Here is a 9,433-nt window from a genome sequence, read left to right on the forward strand (position 1 = left end):
AGAGCACCAAAGAGATCAGGTTCTATTTTGAGGTGAAGAGCAGAAATGACAATGGGTGGAGATATTTTTGAGGTAGTCATTCTACCAGCGATTGTGTGAAATATTATAATGACATGCCATAGCCATCTAAGGTCAATGGAAAACAAGCACTAAGGTAGATAATAACGTGTCCATGTGTACGTATGTAGACCAGTGTGTGACATACACAGAGAGAAGGAAAAAAGATACATTCTTCCATTGTGTGCAGTAACAGGATAAGATGACAAAAGTTGGAGAAACTTATAGAAAACTTGTTTTTGGTTGATGGGAGGGAGATATTAGTTAGCCTGTTCCTTGATGTACAGAAAGTGCAATTAATACTTATTAAACTTTTGTGGATCCATAGTAACTGTAAGGAATTTGTACAATTACTTATTGCATGAAAAACACTAGAAGACAGTCAGTGCCACAGGAGGTACAGTAAAGCAGGCTTAAATTAATTTTTTTTTTCAGTTCACAACAAAGAAGTTGTAGTCTTTATTAAGTATATACTTGAAATCCTCAAACCAGTGCTTGCTACATGGAAGCATCCTGCCAGTATACTATTTTATAGTGACTACATGATTTATAACATAAACTACCTACACTGATAAGATACAGTATAACTAATGTTTGAGTACTATTAGAAAGCAAATCAATAACGGATATAGAGATCAACAGATTCACCAGAATCACAGATTGGAGTTCTACAGGACAGTAGTGATACTGATATGGGAGATAAGAGTGAATCAGTCACCTTTCATAATTATTAACTTAAAAAAGAATAGTTCTTCAGCTGGGTTACTACTGAATACTCCATAATTATAAGATTAAATTTAGATTAAGTAAATATAGTAGGAGACATAATGAAACTGACATTAAATGCCTTGGTTAGATTCACAGCTAGAGTCTGCATTGATTCATATAAATGCTGAGAAGATCTCTATAGTAGCTATTGTTAATGTTATAATGGGTAATGCATGTATCGAGGCTTATGGATCTACTTAAGGATAATTAATTCAAATACATGGTTGGTAAACCAAAGAGATAAGTTGAGTGGCTGGTATGTCTTGTTTAACCTGGCCTGCACCACTACGCATCTGCAGGGATCAGCCCATTTTCATACAGTTGTGAGTATGTACCAGTCATGCAAAGGATCACTGACTCTATTAAAACAGAAATTCTGGAAAGTCTGTCTGCTAAGATGGTGACATGTTGGTTATGTAAAATCTTGTTTTAATTTGGGAGTTATCATCTATCATTCTCACAGGCTATAAATAACTACCTCAGACGTAAAAGATGGTATGGGATTTACCACTTGTGGAATATCATTCTTTCATCAGAATAGTATTACAGTAGTTTTCTTTGATGCTTACAGCTCTCACACCCACAAAGCTTACTATGACTGTAAAAAGCTTATACAAATTCACTGGCATGCCAAAACTTCAGATATGTCAAGTCACAGCAAGATAATGGCTATTCTATACATGAAAACAGTAGCCTTGTTTGTAATTCTAATTTACGGGGAATATTTCTTAGGACTGCAATGAAATGTCCAGGCATGTGGGCATGGAATGTACAAAGCATACTTCTGGGTTTATAATTTATGGCTTATGTGTTTGATTTTTGTATTCTGATATGCTTTCATGGTCATTTAATTTACAGCAGAGTTCTAACCCCCCTCCCCCAATGTGAACAAGTAATCCATAACACACTAATCAATCTTTAATGTAGCATCTTAAACTGCGATAAATAATTTATACCTCAGATAATCACATATTTTACTTTCATAAGACAAAATATTAACACATGCTCTTTAGACTAAACAAAAGCAACAAAAAAGTGTAAAACATGGCTATATTTACTTAATTGTCATAATGCTTATGGCAGTGAATCACAAAGATGTGAAGGATAAAGTGAAGAGATTGTTTATGAGCTGAGTTTTAAGATAGGCTGCTGTATCAATGGGGTCATAAGAATATGATTCTATCAGATCGGTTCTGCCTTCTTTGAATGAACAACTAGATGCTTAACCAAGTACATAATCTGTTAAATGATACTAGAGCTATTTCTGTTTTTTTTTCCATAAGTGATTGTTTTATTTAGCTGTTCTCTCTCTTTCTCTATATGTCACACACACACACACACACACACACACACACACACACACACACACACACACACACACACACACACACACACACAGCTAATTTCCACTATGGCCTTTTTAAACCTAGTCATGCATCCCAAAGCTCTAGTACCCTTGGAAAGTTGAAGATGAAACATTTACTTGCAGAGGCCTGAAAGATGAATCATTTACAGGCTGCCTGTGTCTGTTAGAGACACAGGTGCCAAAGCAGGGATGAATTTCCTGCTCCCCATTCAGTTGTCCCAGTTACATTTGAAATGAGTTAGGGAGGAAGTTTTCTTCACATGGACGGGGAACCTGTTCCAGAGAAGCGGTAGTCTCTGGGTTACATACCTGTCTCCAGCAGGTCCTATTTATATCACAGGCAAGGTTTAAGTCTTTAGAATGGGTAATTCTGGTGCTGTTTGTTTTGTAGATATGCAAGAGGTCCATCAGGTTGAGGTTTGACAATGCCTTGTATGCTAGGCATAGATTTCTTGTTAACAGCCTGTAGGAGAAGAATACAGGGATATGGCTTTGAGATGGTCTGCACAGACTATGTTACTTACATCCTGTATACTTTTAGTATTCCTTTAGTGAGGAACCTCAGTGGATGTTCAAATTTTTGGATGTGTCTGGTTAAGTACATGCTAAAGGAGGCATTACATTCAATGATAGGTCTGATGAATGCTGAATACAGTTAAACAATGACCACCTTGGACATAAATGCCACGCATATGATTATAAGTTGAACTGCATGGAATGATTTCTTCATTACTACAGGTATGTGATGGTCAAACAATATGTTATTGACTATGTGTTTCCCAAATCCCTGACAACTGAGCAGACTCTTAGGGGTGTGTTGTCAATATGATAGTTACCGGGGTGCATTTCTTCATATTTGGTTTTATTCCATGGCTCTAACACCAGTTATTTGTTTGTATCAGCCCTTCCTGGAGAACATTAGTGTTGATGGGAAATTCTGTGACTGCTGCTAACTTACAATCGTCTACAGATTTGGTCAGCCAGAAGCACTTGACATTAACCTTGACTCCAGACAAGTAAATACCAAAAAGGAGAGGTCCCAGGACTGATCCCTGAAGGACTCCACTTTTGACTGGCCTCGTTTTAGAGGTGGACTCCCAAATGTTAACTTCCTGAGTCCTGTATTTGAGCTAGCTGGCTATCTGCTGGGTGACATAAAAGGTTATACCTAGCCTCTTGAGTTTATCAACAATGCCTGAGTGGGATATTGTGTTAAATACCTTGGGCATGTCAAGATAGGCAGTCTGAACCATTCATTGCTTTGGTGACCAACACAAAAAAGTCCAACAGGTTGAGTAGGCATAACGTGCCATTGACAAAACCAAATTGGGTTGCGTCCATTGTCTGGTGGATTCTTTTATCATTACTGATCATTTCTTAGATAATTCTTTCTATGGCTTTAAATATGAGACTAGTGACATTTATGAGGCTATAGTTTCCAGGGTATGCATATGGCCCACCTTTGCGCAGAGGGCTGTTCTCCATTAGTAAGGCAGAAAACCTGTTTGGAGGCTACAGTTAAATAGCAATTCCAGAGGGTCTGATAGATCATATTTCATGCTGTTCAGAAGGCATCCTGGGATATTGTCTGGACCCAGTAATATGGTGTTCTTAGCCTTAGAGAGAGCATTGAGCACCTATTCCTTAGTGATAGCAGGGTAGTTATATTTAATAGCATTTCTTGAAGAGAAGTTGCGGGGGAAAGAGGGGGAAAGTTAGAAATAAATTTGTCTGCCGGTAGGTTTGCCATACCTTCTGGCTCAGTATATGTGGCTCCATTAACAATGAGCTCTGCACACAACTGTATAATGCCTCTGAGGCTGTGGATATAGCTAAAATGCGTTTTGATTGTCCCATGATATTAAAGCTTTGGATTATATGAAAGTCCACATTGTGAATCTTATTGTATTTTTAATATCATAATTGACTGCTGCTGATTTACGCATTGACATAATACTGTTTTTTGCGATTGAGTGAAAGCTGTTATACAGTCTATTGATGTGTTGATTTCGCCAGGGTGGGTTGTCTTTTGAGTTAGTTCTGTACTTCTTCCTGGTGGGTATGGCTGCCTCTATGCAGCTACAAGGTCTGGGGTTCGAGACTGACAGGGGTGTTTTAATGGGAGATCGTAAGTTTACCCCAGGGGTCACATCTGTGTCACTGCTAGACAGGGGCACAGTAAACTAATTCTATTATATAAGGGGACCTTCATTGTGTCACTACTAGACAGAGGCACAGTATTCTAAATCTATTATGTACATTTTTTTGTACCATTTCATGGGGTGGCAAAAGCCACATCACTATGGCTAGACTTACAAATGCCCCAGGGCAGATAGCCTAGTACTATACTATGAAACTATGAAACTAACACGCTTGTATAGGGTTTCTGTAAACAGTTCTGCATAGGCAGCAGTGTTCTCAGGGTTGAAAGGGGCTTGACATTTGCCCAGTTATCACTTTATGGTACAAAGTTAGCCTTAGTGTAGTTTCTGAGCATTGTTGGGTTAGCTGGCATTTCAGGTTTTACTTTTACTTCAAAAGAGTCTGTTCTGTGGTCTGACTTTACAAGAGAGAGCATTGCACTAGAGGGTATGCAGCACTGTCCAGTTGGCATATTGACAATCTGGTCCAGGGAGTTTACTTTTACAGAATCCAGGAATCTGTGCCTGCACATTTAGTGTTGCATATGATTCCCAATTAATAGTGAGGTAATTAACATCACCTATGAATATGGTATTGAGTTGGATGGCGAGTGTTTCCAATAAGTTTAAATATATGTTATGGGTTTCCTGGGTCATAGAGAGGGACCTATAGCAAGTGGTATTGGATTTTGCCTATGGTGATTTGAATGTAGAGAAGTAACATCCTTTTTTTCATTCAGGATATATGTGTTCCCGTTGCTTAGTTAATGAACTTGGCAGACTAGGATTTGCACATGCAGTGTGTTCAGAAAGTGAATGTCTTTGTTTAACATTGGTAAGGGAGAAGAAGGGCAGGGATACTATAGCATGCTCAGTCCATTACTCTGCCTACTTGGAGCTGGGAGAGGACGTAATACTTAAGAGAGGGTGTAGTAAGCTCATTATACTACTTAGTTAGCAATACATGTTGGACAAAGCTATGGTCATCTACCTACAACTTTTATTTATTTATTTATGTGTTTATGTATGTAAGTATGTATGTATATATGTATTTATTTATTTATTTATTTATTTCCATTTGTTAACTGGGGTAGAGCACTGATTAGGAGTAACCAATGTCAGTCTCATCCCAGAGGAATGCAAAAAAGTATGTTGCGAAATTCAAACACATAGAATTTAAAAAATATATATAATATAATATGAAAAAAAAAAAAAATTAAATAACATAGATAAGTAACATGTTTCAGTTCAAAACTAAGCAGATGGGAAAAAAGTAAGGACTTCCATCAACATTAATGACCAATAAATTATACATAAGGGTATGACATTGATACGTAACCCCAAAAATAAATAACTAAATAAATAAAAAACAAAACAAAAAAAAAAACAGGTCAATGGAACCCAAAACCAGGCTGAAGGGTAAAGAAGGGGGACAGCAAAGGAAGAACAGAGTAGGAAAGGAAGTAATGAGTGTGGTGCATTTCTGGGAATATATGTGGCATTTGATGAAATATCCAAGAATAAGGGTTTACTAAACATGAGGGTAGATGGATGGCAGGTGGTATGATCAGATGGCAGATACCAGCAGCAATATGTTTTTGCATAAAGATGAATTTTGATTTGACAGTGGAAATGGGGTGTGAATTGATGACTTCCAGGCAGAATAAATAAAAATGCAGTGCACCTCATAATGTATACATTATTAAAGATCCTTAAGGATGAACATTATCACAATAAGATAAGTGACTGGATGTTTTAGCCAAAGTACTGAACCACTAAACCATGACAGTATTGCAGTAAAAATGTGTGCAAGTTACTGATAATTAGTACTAAGCCAACTGCCCTTGCAAGCCATTTTAGACCAGCCAATTATCTCTTGTGAGACTCAAGCCCTGCACCTTGTGCTTGTAAGGCAAACACCTTAACCATTAGGCCACCTTTCATGTACTTTATCACATTTTAGTGAATAAATGTGTTTTACAATAGCAGTAGTAGTCATATGAAATTCTTAATGTTTTGAGTAATGAAAGCATTTAAACTTCTATTGTTTTATTTAATAATAGTTTAGGTGGTCAGTTGTTCTCTGTTTTTATAGATTGTAAAAAGGAACACATTTTGCTTTACAAGGTATGGACTTTCATTGCATAGTGGCACACTGTTAACAAATACTGCATAAGTCTGTGTTTTGTTGGAACTTGCTCTCACTTATTAATGATGTGTTCTTCTCAAGGTGAACAAATAAATATATTTTAGGTGTGTGTGCATAAATCCTCACATGCTCTGTTCTTACAAAACAACAAGGAACAAAGAGAATGATGCCTTAGATGCATTGTAATAAGTTGCTTCAGTTTAAAAAAGTTATTAGTTTTCTACAAAGATAGATGACATGTCTCAGTCTACATTGTGGTATACAGCTGTGAACACCTCATGACGTAACTCTTACAGCTGCAGTCATGGGGAAAGTTTCACATCCTAAGAAAGCAAGTGCTAAAAAGGAAGAGAAAAAAAGAAATGGCTACACTACTTTTCTATGAACGAAAATACCCCAAGTCTCAACTCCCTCAGACTCAATTGCTCATCAACACTAGCACTGAAAAGCACTGTATGGGAATCATGCAGTCACTAATTTGGATTTCTATGCCCCCCCCTTACCTCTTGCAGTGCAACCATGGAGTTGATTATATTAATTTGGGGGACCTGGGGGGCACAGTCCTCCTGCATAACATACTGAAAACATTGTTTTCAGGAAGTTTTTTTTTTTTAAGGTGTTCGACATATGGGGAGCTGGGACTTAGGTAATTCCACTCAGCAGAGGTAAGAGAAAAAGATGTTAGAATATAAGACATAATCTAAAGAAATAAAACGAATGTCCTTGATGATGTATAAAGAAATATCACTTTGCAGAAATTACTGCAGACTATTCACACTTCAAAAAATGTGAGAGAATTCAAGAATTCCTAAGGCTGACATAAGCAATATATTAAAGGTTGAGATAAATATTACCTACTGGTTTAACAGGATCAGAAGCTTATCAGTACTTAGGAATGGCAAACTAATTAAGATGAGTGTTTTCAATCCGCAACTAAATTTATGGATCTCTGTTATTATTCTTTGGTTCAACAGTTTTCATCCACTGCAGATTAACTCCAAAACTTGCTGTATGCAGCTATTTCCTGCTGAGCTTTAAAAAAACATTGAGTCAAATATGTATATTATCTTATTGTAGTGTCATTAAAGAATGCTGGATATCTCTACTGTCAGTGTATATTACTATGAAGAAGTATTTGAACAAAGAATAAAATTACTTCATGAGTCAAAAAATATATTTCAATGTATGAATTTTTTCCAGATTTCATATAGACTATTATCAAATCCTTCAGGCAATGGTTTTCACCATTCAGGAGATCAACTTCAATGTAAGACTTTTACCAAACATCACTCTTGGCGTTCAGGCTTATGACTCCTGTGATACTGTAGCGGGGGCCCTTCTAGGGACCACAATGCTACTTACAGGGACGCAGCAAAAAGCAGTGCCAAATTTCTCATGTCAATCCATCCCTCCTGTAGTCGCAGTCTTAGGAGAGTCACGATCATACATCTCCATTCCCATGGCTCGGTTGTTGGGACTGTACAGACATACACAGGTAAATACAACTTTCAGGCATTCTGAATTTAACAGACTTTTTTCACTCACCAACCCATTTTATGTTACTTGTATGGTACATTATCTACAGAGTCCTATTTTTATAAGGTCAGTTTATGACTTCTTCCACATATTTTTTTAATGAATTGGAAGCATGTTTGGTAGTTATCCCAGATACTTTTTGAATGTTTTGAAACTGCTTCTCACACCTATCACTAAGCAAATGCAACATCTGTTCTACTCTGATAATGTTATTTGGTAAAATATGAATCTGTAGCTGTAGTCTACCTGTTTAAAGCAAGTATGCATGAAATTTCAGGAAGCAAATGTAGAAATCATGCAAAAAAGTATAGAATTTAGTTTTAAAAGTTATTCCATAAAGATTCTGTTAGACCGGATTAAAGAAAATGCTATTTTTCCATTTTGAATCACAGCAGTTCATGTTTATGGTCTCAAACCAGAAAGAAATAGTAACACTACATTTTCTAATTTATGTGTACAGAATAGAAGATAAAATTCCACATACAAAACACATGTATTTGTATTAAACAGCACTCACTAGATACAATATAGAAAGTGTGTATATTAAACATTAAAACTTTTCCAAAAAATTATTTTCGAATTTATTTATTTATTTATTTCCAGTTTGATAACCGGGGAAGTCCACTGGGCCCGAAAGCCCATTTTCAGTGGAGGCCCGGGGAGAAAAGCTCCACGATAATACATTACACACAAAAACACAGCAGAAAAGATCTAAACTAATACATACAAAAACACACTCTGTTCTAATAGCATAATACTTTAACAAATTCCAAACAAGAAAGAGGAGCATTGGGCACAAAACATAAGAAAAAGATATATTAGTGAAACTGTGAATGTTAGTAAAATGGGAAAGGAAAGGAAATTATAGAAAGAGTTTGAATGCAAGAGCAGGGATGCATGGGAGAAACGAATAAGAAGCAAAGAAATTAAAGGAGAGGTGTAAGAACAGGATAGAAAAAGAACAGAATACTAAATGTTCAAATTATGGATGAGTCCAGGAGACCACCTTGAGAAAAAAAAAAAAAAAAAAAAAAAAAGTCAAAAGATTTAAGGCGAGAGTAAGCATAGCACTTGAAGGAAAATAAAGGGTTTATTCAGGGAGGAAGGAGGAGATAATGTAGAAGAGAGGGGAGCTAGGGAGAGAGTCAGAAGAAGGGGAACCAGGGGGGTGGAATGGAACTAGGATAAATAGAGATCTAGGTAGGAAGTATACAATTACATTTCCAATTTTGGAAAAGGTGAGAATGAAGAAGAGATTTAAAGTGTTCATAGCTTGTAATTGGTAACAGAAATCCTGTTACAGGTCACTTTTTTCTAGACAGACAGGAATAAATAATTGTATGCATTCTGTTTGTTTGTTTGTTTATTTAAATGGTTTCCCTTCCAACCATAAACATTTCCTGTTGCATTAAGATT

Source organism: Protopterus annectens, chromosome 8.part0 (assembly GCF_019279795.1).
Source record: "Protopterus annectens isolate FY-2018-M chromosome 8.part0, PAN1.0, whole genome shotgun sequence".
Lineage (NCBI taxonomy): Eukaryota > Metazoa > Chordata > Ceratodontiformes > Protopteridae > Protopterus > Protopterus annectens.